Source organism: Panthera uncia (assembly GCF_023721935.1).
Source record: "Panthera uncia isolate 11264 chromosome E2 unlocalized genomic scaffold, Puncia_PCG_1.0 HiC_scaffold_19, whole genome shotgun sequence".
In the NCBI taxonomy this organism is placed as follows: domain Eukaryota; kingdom Metazoa; phylum Chordata; class Mammalia; order Carnivora; family Felidae; genus Panthera; species Panthera uncia.
Genome location: NW_026057588.1, coordinates 17,268,169 through 17,290,063, shown reverse-complemented (window position 1 = coordinate 17,290,063; position 21,895 = coordinate 17,268,169). Strand labels below are relative to the sequence as shown.

The window sequence follows — 21,895 nt, the reverse complement described above, 5'->3', positions numbered from 1 at the left end:
TAACATGGAATATTATTCAGTGATAAAAAGAAATGAGCTACCAAGCTACTAAAAGACATGGAAGAAACCCTTAATGGATATTGCTAAGTGAAGGAAGCCAATCTAAAAAGCTGCACACTGTATGGTTCCCGCTACATGACATTCTAGAAAGGAAAACCATGGAGACAGTAAAAAGATCAGTGTTTGCCATGGGATCAGAAAGAGGGAGGGAGGGATGAATACACAGGTGGAGCACGGAGGATTTTTAGGGCAGGTAAAACTATCCTGTATGATACTATAATGGTGAATACATGTCATTATACATTTGTCAAAAGCTAGAGAATATACAAAGAATGAAACCTAGCGGAAATTGTGGAAGTTAATTAATGATAATATATTCGCATTGGCTTCTCATTTGTAACAAATATACTAATGCAAAGGATTAATTATAAGAGAAATGGTATAGAGAGGGAGAAGGGGAGTTGGCTATGGAAAATCCCATGTTCTGTCACTTTTTTTTTTTTTTTTTTGTGTAAATCAAGAACTGCTTTAAAAAAAAAAGTCAAGAGGGGGAGGGGCATAGAGGAGGGCACCTGTTGGGATGAGCACTGGTTGTCATATGAAAACCAATTTGACAATAAATTATATTTTATATATATATATATATATATATATATATACACATATATATATACACACACACATATATATCTATATATATCTATATATATATATATGAGAAAAGTGTATTTAAAAAAATGTAGGAAACCAGAAATTAGACTGTGTTTCATTTTCAGCTAGGTGGAAGGGCCGAGAAGTGCCCCTTGAGGCCTCTGGCTGGACAGAGGTCTGAAAGGATGGAGAGGCCAGTTCTGGGACACTCTCTCACTCTGGAGTTCAGGGTAGACCGTGGACCAGGAAGGGAAGACCTAGACTGCAGGACCTGCTCTGCAGCCACAGCTGACAGTCAGGCTTCTGTGATCCTATGAGAATATTTTCATCTTGGGGCACCTGGGTGGCTCAGTCAGTTAAGCATCCAACTCGTGATTTCGGCTCAGGGCATGATCTTGTGGCTCCTGAGTTTGAGCCCCGTGTCAGGCTCCCCGCTGATAGTGCGGATTCTGCTTGAGATTCTCTGTCTCTGTCTCTGTCTCTGTCTCTCTCTCTCTCTCTCCCTCCCCTGCTCATGCTCTCTCTCAAAAATAAACAAACTTAAAAAAATTTTTTTCATCTTGCACTGAGAGGAAAACATTTTTCCTGAATTATTCTTGTGTAGAAATAAGTTGATCAGTGTTGACACAGAAAAACATAAAACTTGAGAATCAGAGCCTTTAACAGTTGGAAAGGGCCCTGAAATTAGTAAAGTTTGCTGCCAACAGAAGAGAAATAAATGTTGCTCCTGTGCAACTTGCCTCTGCCCTTTGTGTATGAGGGGAGAAGCAGGACCAAGGGGGATGCCAGATTTCATGACACATAAGAGCCTTGTTGAAGGACACCAATATCACTTTAAAGTAAAAACAACAGGTTCTCATGAAAATTACAAACTTCCTATTATCATCTACACATAGGTTTACTTCAGCTAAGAGGACACTGGCAAATCACTAGTAAATTGAAACTGACACAGAAGCAGTCAGCAGGGGAAGGGGAGGCAGAGAGATCTATTTGTCTCTCGGACAGCTGGCAGTGTTTGGGGATAGACAAGAAGCCAAGCACCGGGAAAGGATGTCTTTTTTGGTGTCACTTTCTTCTTTTAGTTTTAACAAGGAAACTAAATGGAAGGCTTGCGGGCATCTGCTTGGCCAAGGCCAGAGCAGGCCCGTGTGTGACTTTGTGCCACAAGAGACAGGAGACTTTGTGTCTAGGAACCTCTTCCTTGTTTTGGAAAAGATATCTCCGATCCCTGATATGTTAGGACAAGGAGAGACCACCCACCTCCTCCATCCTGAAAAGCATTGGGAGCACACAGTGAGAATTTCAAGTTGATGGCAACTCAGGAACCATGCTTGAATTCTGGAATCAGGCCTGCCTAAGAGTGTGTGTTTGGTGTATGGTGGTAGGGGAGGACAGTACAAGGAGTGCCTACATTTGGGGAGATGGTGGGAGGCATTAGCAATTTTTCTCAACCAGACAGGAAAAGGAAGAGGGGTTATACCGTTTCTGGGTAAAACTGGTTTTAATTTAATGCCAGGAAGAAGATGAGGGCTGCCTTACCATCACCTCAGTCCTTTCTAGAAGCTTCCTTTGATAAGTCTTGATTTCCTGGTGCTTCTTCCATAGTCACAAATCCAATGCACTTTATGTTGGAAGACAAGTTTACTACCTGCTGATCCCAGGTATTCTGCAGCATGTTGTGATTCCACAGGTACTCAGGACCTTGGAGGGTTTGTGGTAAAGCAGATACTCGTTCCGGTGGCTCTCACATGTCTCTCAGCCTTGATGTGGTTGGCTTGGTTGGCCATTTGTGCCTCGTGGCGGGCCTTGCTGAGCCTGTAAACCTCTGGCACTGACCCCCCAAAAAGGCCCCTGTGTAATGAAAGTCCCCCTCATCTTCAGGAACATGGGCTTGTGCCTGAGGCCAACGTTCATAGGGGAAGTGGGTCCGACTGAGCCCACGGTAGCCAGGATGCAGGGTGCGGAACAAGGAGGAGAAGATCTCCACGCCCGTGTGGTCGCTGAACTTCATGTCCGCATCCACACACACAAGGTAATCCGCTTCCTGGTGGAAGCGTGCCGGGGAAAATTGATGTGCGGAGCGTGGAGATGTCCTCCCAGCGGGCATGGCTCTGGACCCTGAGGATGATTGTCTGCCTTCCTTTTTGGATGTTAATGTGAGGAACGTGGTCTGGCCGGTCAGTGAAGACGTAGTAGTTCACCCTGTGTCCCGCCATGAAGTACATCTCTGCAGTTCCAGCAATATCTTCAGGTGGGTTTTGGGTCTTTTAGCAGGAAACGTGATGAATCCAATGGTGGCATTCTGGAGCCGGAACTGCTCATTCAGGATGTCAGTTTTGAAAGTCCCCTCCCAGAGGATGGGAGCCAGCCGAGGGGTCATGACAAGGACATTTTCCCAGAGGGTGTCAGAACATCCGGCTGGAGATACGTCATCTTTGATGATTTTATACTTTCCAGGCCACGGATTTTGCTAATAACCTTTCTTGTCCCAGCTGAGCTGCTTCCTAGCATCTGGTTTCTTGGATTCAGGTAGTAGCAGCCAAAGAGGCCAAGGCAAGAGCTATTAAAAGAAGGAAGCTCACTCAATGAGGCGAGTAACATTTCACGTCCTCTGAGAATATCCTCGGCAGCTGAGCCATGACCCCACTTTCAATATTGCACCCTAAGTCTCCTGGATGCTGCTAAGGACCTGCACCTCCTCAAGGCTCCACTCACAGCAGCCTCCCCTGGGCAGAGTGAGGTGGAGTGCATTGACTATGAGGTGCTCATGCCCTCTGCTTCTCCTGAGGTCCCACCTCCATGCAAAGGGCCCCTGGGAGCTGGGAGTTCAGGGTCACCGAGCTAGGTAAGATTCCTAGACTGGCAGAACATTGATAAATTCAGTTCTGATTTGAGGTTGTATCAGATAACCAGGTAGCAGGACTCAGTCAATGGGCCACTAGAACCTCCGGGCCAGCATGTAGGAGGGCAGTCCAGACTCCTGAAACTGGCTCATGGAGGCCACTGAGCAGGTAAAAGGCAGAGATTGTGATGAAAGCAGGGCAGGGCAGTAGCCACCAGAGAGCCTGAACAGGAGGGTAGAGGGCTTGTGCTCCAGCCTTCCCTTGACACTTACTGGCTGTGAGGTCTTTACATAAGCACAAAATTTCCTGAAAGTCAATAAAATTGAGAACAGAATGTCTTCAAGTTCACATCCAGGCAGGCTCATGTGGGCCATCATTCAGGAGGCCTGATTTGGTAACCATGCTGCAAGAGAGAGGATCTACAGATCAAGGATTGTTTTCCTTTATTCCTCTAATAATCACTTAAAATTCCACTGAGCCCTTACTCTGCAGATTCCAGGCCTTATACTGTGGTCAGGATTAGGCTGCTAAACCTTATGGGCATTATGTTGCCGACTCCTCAAATCAAGGCCAGGGGCTGGATGGTACACTACCCTCAAGGTCTAAGTGGAGAGACACGCTCAGAGAGATGGGTGAACAGCCCATGACCGCATGGCCAGCTGGCAAGTGTCAACTAAGCAGCCAGACTCCAGGACTGGGTTCTTGGCCACCCTGTACTCTGATTCTCTGCCTTGCCTGTGTAGACTTTGCAGTTTCCTTTTTCGGGCTCTTTCCCCCATCACGTTCCTTTGGTTTTCCCCCTTATGCTTGTCATGTCCGTTGACCCTAGGCAGGGCCCTCAAGGTGGAGAAGGGATCTTGATCCAGGGCGATTTTAGACTCAGGGCTTATTGTACTCTGCCCACACCTGTATCCCCCTCTGTGGTCCTAGGAGTTCCAAGCTTATGTCTCTTGGAAAATAAAACATCTGGCACAGACTTCTGCAGCGCACTGTGGGACTAACAGTTGGTATAAAAGAGTCCCATGGCGGGTAGGGAGCACTTGCCATCTGCACCCTGAAGCTGGCTGGCGTTCTTGTGTTGCTCTGCGACACCTTGTTTCTGCCTCCCACAGAAGTAGGTGGCTGAAGACATGGTTTTTCCAGGCTTTCTGAAATCTTCTTAGGGTAGTTCTGAGCATGTTAGGAGGAAGGAATGAGTGACTTTTGGTGAGTGTCTTAAGGGTCTGACACTTCGCCCTTGTGGTCCAGATAGTGACATTTGCCTAGCTGTGCATAAGAACGTTTGTGTAATCTTTTTTAAAAAGATTTTATTTTTAAGTAATCTCTGTACCCAACGTGGGGCCTGAACTCACAACCCCGAGATCAAGAGTTAGATGCTCTACTGACTAAGCCAGCCAGGCGCCCCAAGAATGTTTGTGTAATCCTGATTGTCACCCCTAGTCAATGATGCTAATGTAGTGGAAAAATATCAAGACAACCCTGTGATGTTGCAAATGCCAGAAAACTGAAACACTGCTTTGAGGAAAAAATGGCACCAGAGGATAAGGAGCATGTGCTTGACATGCTTGTGGGTCTAGCCGTATGTGTCTGTGGCTCTGGTGCCTATCTGGGGACTCTGCTCATCCCAGGGCAGGCTCAACCCATTGCCCTGCTCACCATGGCATTTCCCTGGGAACCTTGGAGATTCAAGAACCTCACAGAATAAAGAGGTAGAAGGGATGGGGCAGACACTGGCGATGTAGGAAAAGACCAGAAAGAGACCAGTGTAGCCTCTGACCACTCGGGCAAGCCCTGACTGCTCGGCAATGCCAGGCCACTAGCCCGAGAACCTCCAGGCTCGCCTGTCTCCATGGCACCACCTGGCCAGTGTGTCAGGCCCTGGGCTCTGGCCTTCCTGACTCCAGCCTCAGCAACACAAGTGCCTGGATCCTCTTTAGACTGTCACCACTGCCACTGGCCACTTACATTGTCCAGACTTTATCCTAGCACCCCCAACCCTTTGTCCATGCTTCCCTAATATCCTCATTTTACCTCTTTCTGTAGAATCCAGGGGGTTATTCTGTGGCTTACACGCCAGGACACATTCTCCAAAGGGCCCCCTGCTCCCTAGACCTGTTACACACCAAGACAAGGACTAGAACATATCCTCTCTCAATTGCTGTCATACCCGATGGGGACAGGGCCCTGCTTCAAGCTGCTAGTCCCTGGAAAAACAGCAGGAGGAAGCTGACCTGGAACAATAAATTGCTGCAGGTTCATTGCAGCCCCCATCCTCTCCCAGATGAGTCCCATAGACTCATCTGGAATACTGGCAAGACCTCCTCAGCAACTTCATTCTGTCCTGCCCCAGAATACCCACTCCTATCCCTCCAGATGGGACGAGTTACCCCTTCCTCCTCTTTTTGCTATATTGGAGGGAGCCTTAAGAGAGCTTTTCAGGCATACCTTTGGATACTCTTATGCACGAGATTGAGAGGAATCCACCTTTACTTGCTCAGATCCAAAAGCCCCACTCCAAACAAGGTGTCAGGCCCCTTTCCGTAAGTGTCCAATGATCTTGCCGTGCAACTTGGTGTCTCTTTCTCCTTGAGGCCTCATCGGGTTGTAGGACCTTTTCTTTTTAGAATGCAGCGTACTCATGTCCTTTGTGTTACTGGAGCCATCCTGGCCGGGAGCCCTAAAGAAGCCATTTGCCTGATATAGGTAGTCTCAGCAACCCGCCACGTCCAGATGTCTGACTGGAGGATTCCCATAAAGCCTTGCAACTCTGCCGGCAAGTGCTTACCCCCTGGGCTAGAGGTTGGGCTCTTTGGGGGGATACTGCACGGACCACACCTGTGACTTCTGGCTGGGGCTGGATGTGGATGCCCTCAGGATGCGGTTCCTCAACTGAACTTGTTATAGGGTTGGGAAGGTGGGGAAGACGGCAATCACAGCAGCTAGAGTGTCTGAGCACTTCTGTGGACCAGGACCCACAGGTCACATGCATTATCTACCAAAGTTCAACCTCTCAGCCACCTTGAGAAATGGGAGTAATCCTCACAGTCTTACAAGTGAGGAAACGGAGGCTCAGAGAGAGAAAGTGTGTGAAGAAATGTTGATGGCTCCTGAGGAGCAGAATCTGCTCCTACCGCCCCCTGTTGGAGAGACAGGCTCGGTGAACTCACTTGTGTCTGCATATATTATAGCCCTCTGGGCCTCTGATATACATCTAAAAAGTGGGAAAAAGTACCTCCCATTTCCATGGCTGTGGTGAGTGGAAAGTAAAATCATTGGTACGAAGGGGCTCCTGTGTCCCAAGCAACTGACACGGAGAAAAAGAACAAAGATGCGGTTCTTGGTTGCAGGATAAGTGCTGAGCCTGGCCAGGACCAAGAAACCGCCTCTTACATTTCAGTTTTTTTTCTGTGGTGGACTGAGCTGCCTCCACATACTCTTACTACAAAGTGGGTCTTATATACAGAGCTGGGTTCCTGGGTCCCAGGGCTTCAGAACTCCTCCTGTGGCTCTGCTCCGTAGGTGTGATTCTGGAGCTCTCTCATGTCTAACTGCCCCACTCTCGCCTAGTTCAGTGATGGCCCACTGAGAGCTGCCTGAGGGAAGAGCCTGCGAGGCCTTCACCACCGGGACCTTCTCAGGATGAGTGTTCCTATGATCCTCGTGGCAAGGAGCCTATGGGATCCTCCCTAAACTGGATACACTGGCAGTCACTCATCTTCTTGTGATGTGTGCTCTGTTGGTGGCAATGGAAGGCCACCTTGCTCGGGATGAGATGTGGCCCTGGGGCTGCCCTCACCCCTCAACACCACTCCACATCACGGGTAGAGGCTGCTTCTAAAATGGGGTACGAGCCTCTGTCTCTGTGGAAGCTAAGGGGAAAGAAGGTGACACAGGGAGGTTGTGGGCAGAGAATCTACACTCCAGCCAAGTGCATGTGAACCAGGAGTTAGGTTCCACTGCTCACCCATTCCGGGGGCTTACTGGAACGGTGCTAGCCATCCAGATGAGTTGGACAGGTGCAAGGTCTCAGATAAGTACTCTCACCTATAGATGAGCGTACAGGTATGATGGGTGCCTTGTCTAAAGACGAGGAGAGATGATGAAGGGTAGTTTGTTCTCACAACACAGACAATATCTTGGCTGTTGCCCAACTTCCACAGAACTGCCTGAGGACTACTAGGCATCAGTAGCACGGGTGATTTCCATGTGCTGCCTCCCCTCTCACTTCCCTCTTCCAAACTACAGAATCTTTATCTAATCTGGTGTTGGGGAAATTGTCATGACAGGACATCCTTCTAAATCTCTGATACCAAAATTTAGGATTTGGAGGTGAAAGCCACAATTTGTCTTTTCATGTCTGCTGCTGACATGTCATTTCCTCCATTAATCATGAAGCCCCCCCCCCCCCCCCCATTTTCACCTGCCCGAGTTCACGTGCAGCGATAGTGGACAGCCTCCCCCGCCCCCCAGCAGACATGGTGCCTCCTCAAATACTTGTATGTCTTCTTACTGCTTGTCAGCTTTCTCCGCCACGTGGGAGCTTGGCGGGCCATTGTCAGGCTCACTCTGAAAGTGCAGGGGTACTTAATATCCATAGAGCAGCCTTTAAAAAAATACACACCTCCTTGATCTCTAGCGGATCAATTCTGAGATACGTCGCATACTGTCTCTGAGAGGGCTGGCCGCAGGTTTGAGACCTAGTTGCTAATAGCGGCGGCTTTTCCCCCTCCCAGTTTCATACCTGTTCACCCTGAAATCACACCCCAAATAAACATCCTGTCCCCAGAACTTTGTCTCAGAATCTGCTTTGGCAAGAACACAACTAACATAGTGAACCAGGTACAGCTTCTTAAGCAGGAAGGGAAGGCAACCAAATAGAAGGCCAGTGAAGAGTGGGGGTGAAGGGTGGGGGCAGGGCATGGCTGTTGATCTTCCGAGGGAACCTTGGTTGGGTAGAGAGGTTTTCTTTTCTCTTTTATTTATCTAGGGGCCATGCATTGTAGATGCCCAAACTGTCCTGGCAACATGTTCTTATGGCACCCTCCTTGCCTCAGCCCATGGGAATCCTTGGGATTCCAGGCAGAAGGATGCACTAGCCACTTGCTCAGGGCCTACGACCTGAGCAGAGAGAGAATATACGGAAAAAACTCTGGGTGCCTCCCATTACAGAGGCAACAGAATTGAGATATGTCCCTCAGAAAAGAAAAATCCTAGATCCATTACCCCAGTTATACACAGTACTCGTGCCAGGTCTTGTGATGAAGATTGGCATTGGCAAATGCACATTGGCATTGGGTTTGCCGTTATCTTAGCCGGAAGATTCTCTTTGATGTCTTTTCTTTTCAAAGTATAAAAGAAGGATAAACTTATTATTCAACAGAATCCTTTTTGAGGTCACCTGAGGAATGCCCAGAAATCCTTCATCCTTACCCAGAACACTTCCCCAATTACCCTCTGATTCAAAAAAAAAGCAAACTTTATGTTTTCACTCTTGGTCTGTGCATCCGTTTTGTTACTGTGTAAACATTCAGGTATGGGAGACACTTGAGACTTCAGGCATCGTTTTATTCATTGTAGTAAAATATTCAGAACACAAAGTTTGCACTCTATTTTTAAGAGACAATTCATTGACATTAAGTGTATTAACATAAATGTAACCATCACCACCATCCATCTCCAGAACTTTTTTCATCTTCCCAAACTGAAACTCTACCCATTAAACAATAACTCCCCATCCCCTTTATCCCCTGCCCCTGACAAGCACCAGTCCACTTTCCGTCTCTATGAATTCAACTGCTCTCTAGTTACCTCATATAAGTGGAATCATACAGTATTCGTCCTTTTACCACTGGCATTACACTTAGCATAATGTCTTCAAGTTTCATCCATGTTGAAACGTGGCAGAATTTCCTCGCATTTTAAGGCTGAATATATATGCCACATTTTGCTAATCCTGTCATCCTTCAGCAGGCACTTGGCTCACTTGCACCTTTTGGCTATTGCGAATAATGCTACTATGAACATGGGTGTACAAATAACTTCCAAGTCCCTACTTCTTTGGGTTAGTACCCGGAAGTGGAATTTCTGGATCATGATGGTAATTATATTTTCAATTTGGGGGGAGGGGGAGGTACCATACTACTTTTCATAGTTCTGTCCCGTTTTACATTCCCGCCAGCATTATACAAGGCTTGCAGTTCCTCCATGTCCTCACCAAATTTTTTTTTTTAAGTTTTTATTTAAATTCCAGTTAGTGGGGGCACCCGGGGGGCTCGGTCGGTTAAGGGTCTGACTCTTGATGACGGCTTGGGTTATGATCTCACGGTTCACAAGTTTGAGTCCCGCATCAGGCTCTGTGCTGACAGTGCGGAGTCTGCTTGGGATTCTCTCCTTCTCCCTCTCTTTCTCTGCCCCTCCCCTGCTCATGCTGTCTCTCTCTCTCAAAAATAAATAAATAGCCTCAAAAAAATATATATATATATAAATATATATATATATATATATATATATATATATATAGACACCACATGTTCTTTATCCAAAATTTTTATTTTCTGTTTTTGGTAGTAGCTGTCCTAAGGGTAGTGAAGTAGTATTTTTCACTGTGTTTTTGATTTGCAATTCCCTAATGTTGAATATCTTTTCATGTGCTTACTGGCCATTTGTATATCTTCTTGGAGAAGTGTTTATTCAAGCCTTTTGCCTATTTTTTAGTTGCCTTGTTTTGTTGTTGTTGTTGAGTTATAATTCTTTATATGTCCTGGGTGTGAACCCCCCTTTTTAATGTTTGTTTGTTTGTTTATTCATTTATTTATTTATTTTTGAGAGAGAGAAAGAGGGAGAGAGAAATCCCAAATAGGTTCCACGCTGTAAGCACAGAGCCCAACTGCATCGTATTATATTATTATACAGAATATTTAACTGTTCTCAAAATCTGTGCTTTGCTAATTTATTCCTCCTCCAAACCCTGGAAACCACTTTTTTTTTTTTTAACTATCTCCACAATTTTGCCTTTTCCTGAATGTTAGACCATTGGAACCATACAAGATGCAGCCTTTTTTACTATGAAAACTAATTGAATTTTATCTTCTTTTCAACTTGATTGAGATATCACTGACGTATACTATTTTGTCAGCTTAAAGTGTGCGACCTGTTGAATTGGTGCTTATATATTGCAACATGATTGCCAACACAGTGTTAGCCAAAACCTCCAACTCATCCCATAAGTTACCATTTCTTTTTTTGAGGTGAGAACATTTAAGAGCTGTCTTAGTAACTGTCAAGTGTATAATACAGTATTACTAACTATAACCACCGTGCTGTACATTAGATTGCCAGAACTAATTCATCTTCTAATGGAAAGTTTTTACTTTTTGACCAACATCTCTTCATCTCCATTTCTCCCACTCCCAAGCCCCGGGAAAGCCACCATTCTTTTCTCTGTTTCCTTGTGTTTGACTTTTTAGATTCTACATATAAGTGATATCATACAGTATTTATCTTTCTTTGCCTGACATGTTTCATTTAGCACAATGTCCTCAAGGTGAAATCCACATTGTGGCAAATGGCAAGATTTTCTTCTTACTTATGGCTGAATTAAATGTATTGAATTAAATACATATTTAGAATTTCTATATATATATTCACATCTTCTTTATCTCTTCATCCATTGATGGACACTTAGGTTGTTTCTATATTGTGGCAATTGTGAATAATGCTGCAGTGAACATGAGAGTAGAAATGGCTCTTCAAGATCCTATTTGTACTTTTTTTTAGATATATACCCAGAAATGGTAGTTCTGTTTATGATTTTTGAGGAATCTCTATAAAGTTCTGCATAGTGGCTACACCAACTTAAACACCCACCAGCGGTGCACAAAGATTCCCTTTTCTCCACATTCTCACCAATACTTGTTAATCTCTTATCTTTTTGATGACAGTCATTCTGACAGGTGTGAAGTGATATCTCATTGTGATTTTGATTTGCATTCTCCTGATGATTACTGACTTTGTACCTTTTTGTGTACCTTTTGGCCATCTATACATCATCCTTTGAAAAATATCTATTCAGACCTTCTGCCCATTTTTTAATTGAATTGTTTGGTTTTTGTACTATTGAGTTGTGTATATAGTTATATATTCTTTATATTTTGGGCTCTTTATATATTTTGGATATTAACCTCTTACCTGTTACAAGTTTGCAAATATTTTCTCCCATTTGGCCTTTTCATTTTATTGATGATTTCCTTTGCTGTACAGAGTGTTTGTTTGTTTGATGTAGTTCCACTCGTTTATTTTAGTTTTTGCTGCCTTTGATTTTTTATTTTTTTAAGTTATTTTTTTTTTTAATTTTGAGAGGAGAGAGAGAGAGGGAAAAAAAAACACAAGTGGGGGAGGGGCAGAGAGAAGAAGAGACAGAATCCCAAGCTAGGTGCTGTATTGTCAGCACAGAGCCTGATGTGGGACTTGAACTCACCAACTGTGAGATCATGACCTGAGCCAAGATCAAGAGTCAGGGGCTTAATCGACTGCGCCACGCAGGTGCCCCTGCTGCTTTTGCTTTTGATGTCAAATACAAAAATTATTGCCTAGACTGATGTCAAGGAGCTTACCCCCTATGTTTTCTAGGAGTTTTATGTTTTCAAGTCTTATAGTCAAATCTTTAATGCATTTTGAATTGATTTTTGTGCATGGTGTAATAGAGGGGTCTAGTTTCATTCTTTTGCATGTAGTTTTCTGCTTATCCTAGAACCATTTATTGAAGAGAATATCCTTTCTCCATTGTATATTCTTGGCCCCTTTGTTGTAAATTAATTGACCATGTATGAATGGATTTATTTCTGGGCTCTTTATTCTATTACATTGGTCTCTGTGTCTTCTTTTATGCCAATACCATACTGTTTTGATTACCATGGCTTCATAATATAGTTTGAAATTAGGAAGTGTTTATTTCTTTTTTTTCCAAGTTTTTATTTTTATTAAAAAATTTTTTTTAATGTTTATTTTTATTTTTGAGACAGAGACAGTGTGAGCAGGGGAGATGCAGAGAAAGAGGGAGACACAGAATCTGAAGCAGACTTCAGGCTCTGAGCTGTCAGCACAGAGCCTGATGCAGGGCTCAAACTCACGAACCATGAAATCACGACCTGAGCCGAAGTTGGAGGCTTAACCAACTGAGCCACCCAGGTGCCTTTTAATGTTTATTTATTTTTGAGAGAGAGAGAGAGTGAGAGAGAGAGAGAGAGAGAGCAGGGGAGGGGTGAAGAGAGAGGGAGACACAGAACTCAAAGTAGGCTCCAGGCCCTGAGCTGTCAGTACACAGCCCAATGTGGGCTCGAACTCATGGACTGTGAGATAGTGACCTGAGCTGAAGTCAGAAGCTTAACTGACTGAGCCACCCAGGTGCCCCTCCAAGTTTTTATTTGAATTCCAGTTAGTTAAAATACAGTGTGATATTCATTTCAGGTGTAGAATTTAGTGATTCATCACTTACATACAACACCCAGTGTTCATTACAAGTGCCCTCCTTAATACCCATCACCTATTTAACCCATACCCCTGCCCACCTCCCCTCTAGTAACCATCAGTTTGTTTTCTATAGTTAAGAGTCTGTTTCATTTCCCACATTTGGGAAAATCACAGAGATCAGTACATTCAGAGTGCAATGGATAAGCCTTGCCCCAGGAAAACCACCTTCATGATCATGGTATCTCTCCTGCAGGTAAGTACAGCTTTGTTATTCCTCAAGATTGCCTTGACTGTTTGGGGTCTTTTGTGATTCTGTACAAATTTTAGGATTTTTTTTTTCTGTGAAAAATGCCATTGGAATTTTGATAGGAATTGCGCTGAATTTGTAAATCACATTGGGTAATACAGACATTTTCATGACATTAATTATTCCACTCTATAAGCACATAATATCTTATTAAGCACATAAGCACATAATATCACTTTATTTGTGACTTCTTCAGTTTCGTTCATCAATTTTGTGTAGTTTTCAGCATATAGATCTTTTACCTTCTTGGTTAAATTTATTCCTAAATATTTTAGTCTTTGTGATGCTTTTGTGAATGGGATTTTTCATAATTACTCTTTTTGTTAGTCTATAAAAATGCAGCCAATTTTTATATATTGATTTTATGTTCTGCAACATTACTGAATTTATTTTAATGGTTTTTTGATGGACTCTTTTCTGTATTTAATATGTCATCTGTAAATAGAGAAAATTTTATTCCTTCCTTTCTTATTTAGGTGTCTTTCATTTCTATTTTTTATCTAATGATTGATCTAGGACCTTCTACTATGTTGAATAAAGTGGAGACAATCGGCATCCTTGACTTGTTTCTGATCTTACAGGAAAAGCTTTTAGCTTTTCACCATGCAGTGTAATGTTACTTGTGGTCTTATCATACGTGGCCTTTATAATGTTGAGGTACATTCCTCTGTACCCAGTTGGTTGAGAATTTTTTCACAAAAGGATGTTAAATATTTTCAAATGTTTTTTCTACATCTATTGAGATGATTTATGATTTTTATCCTTCATTTTGTTAATATGGTGTATCACATTGATGAATTTGTGGATGTTGAATCATTCTTTTTTTTTTTTTTTAAGTATTTTGAGAGTGAGAGAGCATGCAAACAAGTGGGGGAGGGGCAGGGAAAGAAGGAGAGAGAGAATCCCAAGGAGGTTCCACACTGATCGTGCCAAGCCAGATGTGGGGCTTAAACTCACAAACCATGAGATCATGACCTGAGCAGAAACCAAAAGTTGGATGCTTAACCAGTTGACCCATCCAGGCACCCCACGTTGAATCAGTCTTTTTTTAAAAAAGATTTTTTTTAACGTTTATTTAATTTTTGAGACAGAGAGAGACAGAGCATGAACGGGGGAGGGTCAGAGAGAGAGGGAGACACGGAATCCGAAACAGGCTCCAGGCTCCAAGCTGTCAGCACAGGGCCCGACACGGGGCTTGAACTCACGGACCACGAGATCATGACCTGAGCCGAAGTCGGACGCTCAACTGACTGAGCCACCCAGGCGCCCCAAATCATTCTTGAATCCATGGAATAAATCTCACTTGATCATGGTATATAATCCTTATGATGTACTGTTGAATTTGTTGTCCTAATATTTTGATGAGAGTTTTTGAATCCATGTTCATCAGGGTTTTGGCCTGTTTTTCTTTTCTTGTAGTGTCCTTGTCTGGTTTTCTTATCAGGGTAATGCTGGCCTTGTAAAATGAATGTGGAGGTGTTTCCTCCTCTCCTGTTTTTTGGGAAGTTTGAGAAGGATTTGTATTATGTCTGACCCTTGAACAATGTGGGGGATGGGGCACTGACACACCATGGGGGGTGGGGCTATGCATAAAACTGGGGGAGGAAAGAAGTGGGGGATCCAATGAGATTGGCTCTCCAGGAATAGCATTTCTAGGACTTCTGAAATGAATTACTGCATGTCCTCTTTGCTCTGTGATGTAAGCTTTGGAAGGAACCTAACCTAACCTAGAAGATTAGGGAACGAACTTTCCTCCTTTCATTTCAGAAGGATCACTAATCTCATGATGCTTATTTTTCAGATCTCTCATTACTGAGGAGTGGCCCTTTTTAAATGTAGGGAAACCCTGGGGGATCCTGAGATCTTTTCTCTGTAAGACCCATCTGCAAAATAATGTATCTTTTGACTCATCTACTGTTGACTGGAAGCCTTACTGATAATGCAAACAGTTGATTAACATGTATTTTGTAATATGTGTTATGTACTGTATTCCTACAGTAAAGTAGCTAGAGAAAAGAAAATGGTATTAAGAAAACAATAAGGAAAAGTGGCTGCACCAGTTTGCATTCCCACCAACAGTGCATGAGGGTTCCCCTTTCTCCACATCCTCACCAACACCTGTTGTTTTAGCCATTCTGACTGGTGTGAGGTGATATTTCAGTATGGTTTTATTTATGTTTCCTTGGATGATGGGTGGTGTTGAGCCTCTCTTCATGTGTCTGTTGGCCTCATGTGTCATTATGTCGTCTTTGGAAAAATGTCTATTCATGTCTTCAGCCCATTTTTTAATTGGATTATTCATTTTTTTGAGTGTTGAGTTTTATAAGATCTTTATATATTTTGTTTGGATACGAGCCCTTTATCAGATGTGTTATTTGCAAATATCTTCTCCCATTCTGTAGGTTACTTTTTAGTTTTGTTGATTGTTGCCTTTGCTGTGCAGAAACTTTTTATTTTGATTAAGTCCCAATAGTTTGTTTTTGCTTTTGTTTCCCTTGCCTCAGGAAATACATCTAGTAAGAAGTTGTTATGGCCGATGTCAAAGAGGTGTTCTTCTCTAGGATTTTGATGGTTTCCTGTCTCACATTTAGGTCTTTAATCCATTTCGAATTTATTTTTGTGTGTGATGTAAGAAAGTGGTCCAGTTTGATTCTTTTGCATGTTGCTGTTCTGTTTTCCCAACACCGTTTGTTGAGGAGACTGTCTTTTTTCATTTGGATATTCTTTCCTGCCTTGTCCAAGATTAATGGACCATATAGTTGTGGGTTCATTTCTGGGTTTTCTATTCTGTTCCCTTGATCTATGTATCTGTTTTTGTGCCAGTACCATACTGTCATGATCACTACAGCTTTGTAATATAACTTGAACTTCAGAATAATGATGCCTCTGGTTTTGCATTTCTTTTTCAAGGTTGCTTTAGCTATTTTAGGGTCTTTTGTGGTTCCAAACAAATTTTAGAATTGATGGGAAAAAAAGAATTGTTTATTCTAGCTCTGTGAAAAATGCTGTTCATATTTTTGATAAGGGATTACATTAAATGTACAAATTGCTTTGGGTAATATAGACATTTTAACAATATTTGTTCTCCCAATCCATGAACATGGAATGTTTTTCTATTTCTTTGTGTTATCTTCAATTTTTTTCATCAATAGATTTCTATACGTTGATATTGTATCCTGCAACATTACTGAATTCGTGTATCTGTTCTCATTGATTTTGTATCCTGCAACATCACTGAATTCGTGTATCTGTTCTAGCAGTTTTTTGGTGGAGTCTTTCAGGTTTTCTATATAGATTATCATATCATATCAAAATAGTGAAAATTTGACTTTTTCCTTGCCAATTTGGATGGCTTTTATTGTTTGTTTGTTTGTTTGTTTTGTCTAATTGTTGTGGCTAGGACTTCCCATAAACTGTTAAATAACAGTGGTGAGAGTGAATGTCCCTGTCTTGTTCCTGACTGTAGAGGATGGAACTGTGTTTTTCCCCATTGAGGATGATATTAACTGTGGGTTTTTCATATATGGCTTTTATCATGTTGAGGTATGTTCCCTCTAACCCTACTTTGTTGAGGGTTTTTATCATGAATGGATGTTGTATTTTGTCAAATGCTTTTTTGTGCATCCATTGAAAGGATCATATGGTTCTTTTCTTTTTTTTAATGTGGTGTATCACATTGATTGATTTGTGAATATTAAACCACCCTTGCAGCCCAGGAATAAATCCCACGTGAAGGTGGCGAATGATTCTTTTAATGTATTGTTGGATTCAGTTTCCTAGTGTTTGGATTGAGAATTTTTGCATCCATGTTCATCAGGAATATTGGCCTGCAGTTCTCTTTTACAAGTGGAGTCTGTATCTGTCTGGTCTTGGAATCAGGGTAATGCTGGCATCATAGAATGAATTTGGAAGTTCTCCTTCCTCTTCTATTTTTTGGAATGGTTTGAGAAGAACAGGTATTAACTCTTCTTCAAATGTTTGATAAAATACGCCTGTGAAGCCATCTGGTCCTGGACTTTTGTTTGCTGGGAGGTTTTTGATTGCTGGTTCAGTTTCCTTCCTGGTTATTGGTCTGTTCAGGTTTTCTTCCTGTTTCAGTTTTGGTTGTTTATATGTTTCTAGGAATTTGTCCATTTCTTCCAGGTTGTCCAATTTGTTGACATATAGTTTTGTATAATATTCTCTTATAATTGTATTTCTGTGATGTTGGTTGTTATTTCTCCTCTCTCATTTGTGATTTTATTTATCTGGGTTCTTTCTCTTTTCTTTTTAATAAATCTAGGAAGGGGATTATCATTTTTATTCATTTTTTTAAATAATCAAATCAGCTCCTGGTTTCATTGATCTGTCTTTTTTTATTAAAAAAAATATTTTTTAACGTTCATTTATTTTTGACAGAGAGAGAGAAAGAGAGAGAGAGACAGAGCATGAGCGGGGAGGGGCAGAGAGGGAGACACAGAATCTGAAGCAGGCTGCAGGCTCTGAGTTGTCAGCACAGAGCCCAACGCGGGGCTCTAACTCACAGACCGCGAGATCATGACCTGAGCCGCAGTCGGACGCTCAACTGACTGAGCCACCCAGGCGCCCCTCATTGATCTGTTCTATTGTTATTTTCATTTCTATATAATTTATTTCTGCTCTGATCTTTATTATTTCCTTCCTTATGCTGACTTTAGGTTTTGTTTGTTCTTTTTCTAGCTCCTTTTGGTGCAACGTTAGGTTGTTTATTTTGAGATATTTTTTGCTTCTTGCTTAAGGTAGGCCGGTATTGCTATATACTGCCGTCTTAGAACCACTTTTTCTGCATCCTAAAGATTTTGGACCATTGTGTTTTCATTTCTTTTGTTTCCATGTACTTTTTTAAAAAACTTTTTTTTAATGTTTATTTATTCTTGAGAGAGAGAGAGAGAGAGAGAGAGAGAGAGACAGAGTGTGAGCAGGGGAAGGGCAGAGAGAGAGGGAGACACAGAATCCGAAGCAGGCTCCAGCTCTGAGCTGTCAGCACAGAGCCTGACGCGGGGCTCGAACTCATGGACTGTGAGATCATGACCTGAGCTAAAGTCGGACGCTTAACTGGCTGAGCCACCCAGGTGCCTCTGTTTCCATGTACTTTTTAATTTCCTCTTTGATTTCCTGGTTGACCCATTCATTTTTTAGTAGTAAGTTATTTAATCTGCATGTATTTGTGGTCTTTCCAGATTTTTTTTTTCTTGTGGTTAACTTCATAGCATTGTGGTCAGGAAAGATGCATAGTATGAATTCTATCTTGAATTTGCTGAGGTTTGTTTTGTGGCCTAATATATGATCTATTCTAGAGAATGTTCCACGTGTACTTGAAAAGAATGTGTATTTTGTTGTTTTAGGGTGGAATGCTCTGAATATATCTGTTAAATCGATCTGGTCCAGTGGGTCATTCAGTGCCATCGTTTCCTTGTTGATTTTTGTTTAGATGATCTGTCCGTTGATGTAAGTAGGGTGTTAAAGTCCCCTACCATTCTTATACTGTTATTGATTAGTTCCTTTATGTTTGTTATTAACTGCTTGATGTATTTGGATGCCCCTATGTTGAGTGAATACATATTTACAATTGTTATATCTTTTCACTGGATTGTCCCCTTTAATATTATATGGAGTCCTTCTTTGGCTCTTGTCACAGTCTCTGTTTTAAAGTCTATTTTGTTCAAAGTAAGTATTGCTGCGCCAGCTTTCTTTTGACATCCATTTGCATGATGGATGTTTCTCTGTCCTCTTACCTTCATTCTGCAGGTGTGTTTAGGTCTAAGATGGGTCTCTTGTGGGCAGAATATAGATGGGTCTTGTTTTTTTTTATCCATTTTGTCACCCTTCTTTTGATTGGAATTTTTAGTCCAATTATATTCAAAGTAATTATTGATAGTATATGTATTTATTTCCATTTTATTACACGTTTTGTGGTTGTTTCTAAAGATTTTGTCTGATCCTTTCTTGTCTCTCTTTCATGTTTTGCTGATTTTCTTTAGTCATATATTTGGATTTCTTTCTCTTTATTCTTTGCATATTTATTAGTGGTTTTTGATATATGATTACCATTAAATTTGTATATAATCTCTTCTGCGTATAGCAGTCTATATGAAGTTGATGGTCATTTAAGTTTGAACCCATTGTTTTCTCCTCTCCTCCCCATGTGTTAGATATATGTTATTATACTCTATGTTCTTTTTTTGGTGAGTTCCTTTACTGATTTTTTACAGAAATATTCATTTATACTGCTTTTGTGTTTCCTACCTTCATACTGTCACTTTTGGTCTCTCCTTTGCCCTCACAGTGTCCCTTATAATATTTCTTGAAGAGCTGGTTTAGTGGTTATGACTCCTTTAGTTGTTTGTCTGGGAAAATCTTAATCTCTCTTTATATTCTGAATGATAGTCTTGCTGGATAAAGTATTCTTGGCTACAGATTTTTCCCATTCAGCACTTTGAATATATCATGCCATTCCCTTCTGGCTTACCAAATTTCTGCTGAAAAACCTTCTGCTAGCCTTATTGGTTTTCCCTTGTAAGTTAATGACTTCTTTTGTCTTGCTGCTCTAAAAATGTTTTCTTCATCACTGTATTTTGCAAGTTTAATTGCAATATGTCTTGGTGTGTGTTTGTTCTTGTCAATTTTGTTGGGGGTTCTCTGTGCCTCCTGGATCTGATGTACTGTTTCCTTAACCAGATTAGGAAAGTTTGCCGCTATTATTTCTTCAAATAAAATTTCTATCCCTTTTCTCTCTCTTTCTCTGGGATTCCTACAACATGAATGTTATTGTGTAATGGAGTTACTGAGTTCCCTAAGTCTATTCTCATTCTACATAAGACTTTTCTCTTTTTTGTTCAGCTTCATTCCATTCCATTAGTCTATCTCTAGGTCACTAATTCATTCCTCCACTTCTTCCATCCAGCTGTTCATTCCATCAAGTACATTTCTCATTTGGTTTAACTGTGCCCTTTATCTCTTCTGTGTTATTCCTTCTCTGTGTTAAGGATCTCACTCATGCCTTCCATTCTTTTCTCAAGTCCGTGAGTATCCTATGATCATTGCTTTAAATTCTCTATCAGGCATGTTACATATATCTGTTTCACTTAGATCTCTGGCTGTGGCCTTGTCCTGTTATTTCATTTGGGGTAAATTTCTCTGTCTCCTTATTTTGTCTGCCTCTGTGTGTCTCTTTCTCTGTGTTAAGAAAGTTAGCGGTGTCTTCTGCTATCGAAGGTTGTGATTTTATGAAGAAGAGGTCCTACAGCACCTTGCAGTGCAGTATCCCTTGTTCACCCAGACCTGGCACATCAGGAGAGTATCCTTTGGGTGTTGATTATGCCCTGCTGTTGTGTCTGAGTCACTTTTCCTTTCACTGCAGTCATCTGCATGGACTCTCTGCCTGTTATGGGCTATGCTTGTTCTCTGTGGTGTTAGTGGGACCCAGGCAGGTTATCTCCGAGGAGGCAGGCCTGCTGGGGGACTGTGAGCAGGTCAGAGATGTTGGAAAAAATTACGCTGGGCCACTAATGCTATGCTGGACCCCCTGAAGTGCTGTGGCGGAAGGGTCGTGAGGCTGGCGGTACACTGTCATTCTTATGCACAGCCAGGCAAATGTCATGATCCACACCACAAAGAGAAGATGACTGCAGTAAAAGACACTCAGAACACTCTTCCCTCCCTCTTCCAACACAATAAGAACTGTTCTAAGAAGACTTTTTAACCCCTGAAAACCCACATCTCCAGCCAGCACTTCTTTTTTTTTTTTTTTTTTTAACGTTTATTTATTTTTGAGACAGAGAGAGACAGAGCATGAACGGGGGAGGGTCAGAGAGAGAGGGAGACACAGAATCTGAAACAGGCTCCAGGTTCTGAGCTGTCAGCACAGAGCCCGACGTGGGGCTCGAACTCACGGACCGCGAGATCATGACCCGAGCCGAAGTCGGCCGCTTAACCGACTGAGCCACCCAGGCGCCCCAAGCCAGCACTTCTGCATGAAAGCAGGAGCAAGGTGTCACAGAGAGAGCAAGGTGTCGTGAGAGCACCAGCCCACTTCGTGTTGCAGGTGGCAGGTGCTCCTTCTCCACCAAGGGGTCCTTTTTCACCTGCTGTTGGCTCCCCAGTGTGGCATCAGAAGTCTGTGTCTGAGGCTTCATTTTCTAGGAGGCACATGTTTGGAGTTTCCCAGGACATCAGCGGGAGGAGGTGTATGAAGCGGCAATAGAATAAGCCCTGCGTCAACAAAGGGTCGTGTCTTGAGGCCTCTGTCTGAGGAACAGCTGACATGTGAAGGCTCAGCGAGAAAACCAAAGAACCTGACTTTAGAAAGAACCCAATAAGGGAAACCTTGAAGACACAAGTGAGACGAAGGGACAGAATACAGAATATTCTCAAATCGGGCTGCTAAGGCAGCTTCAGCACTTACCCGCCAGCCATGTACTTGTGGGCCAGTCACCCACCTGTACAACGTGGGTAACATAGCACCCATCCCCCAAGCTTATTGTAAGGATTGAACAAGATAATGCACATTAAGCTCAGCAGCCTAATCCTAACAACGGTGTGAGGTCTGTAGCATAAAAAGCAAATGCTAGTGGATTTTAAGTAATTATTAAGAGAATGAAGGAAAGCA

At 42.4% G+C, this 21,895-nt stretch overlaps 2 pseudogenes; both read right to left on the bottom strand.

Moving 5' to 3' along the window:
- Nucleotides 1-2,108: 2,108 nt before the first annotated feature.
- On the bottom strand, nt 2,109-4,207 carry LOC125915296 (histo-blood group ABO system transferase-like; annotated as a pseudogene).
- Nucleotides 4,208-13,094: 8,887 nt separating this feature from the next.
- LOC125916205 (uncharacterized) lies at nt 13,095-13,223 on the bottom strand (annotated as a pseudogene).
- Nucleotides 13,224-21,895: the final 8,672 nt, after the last annotated feature.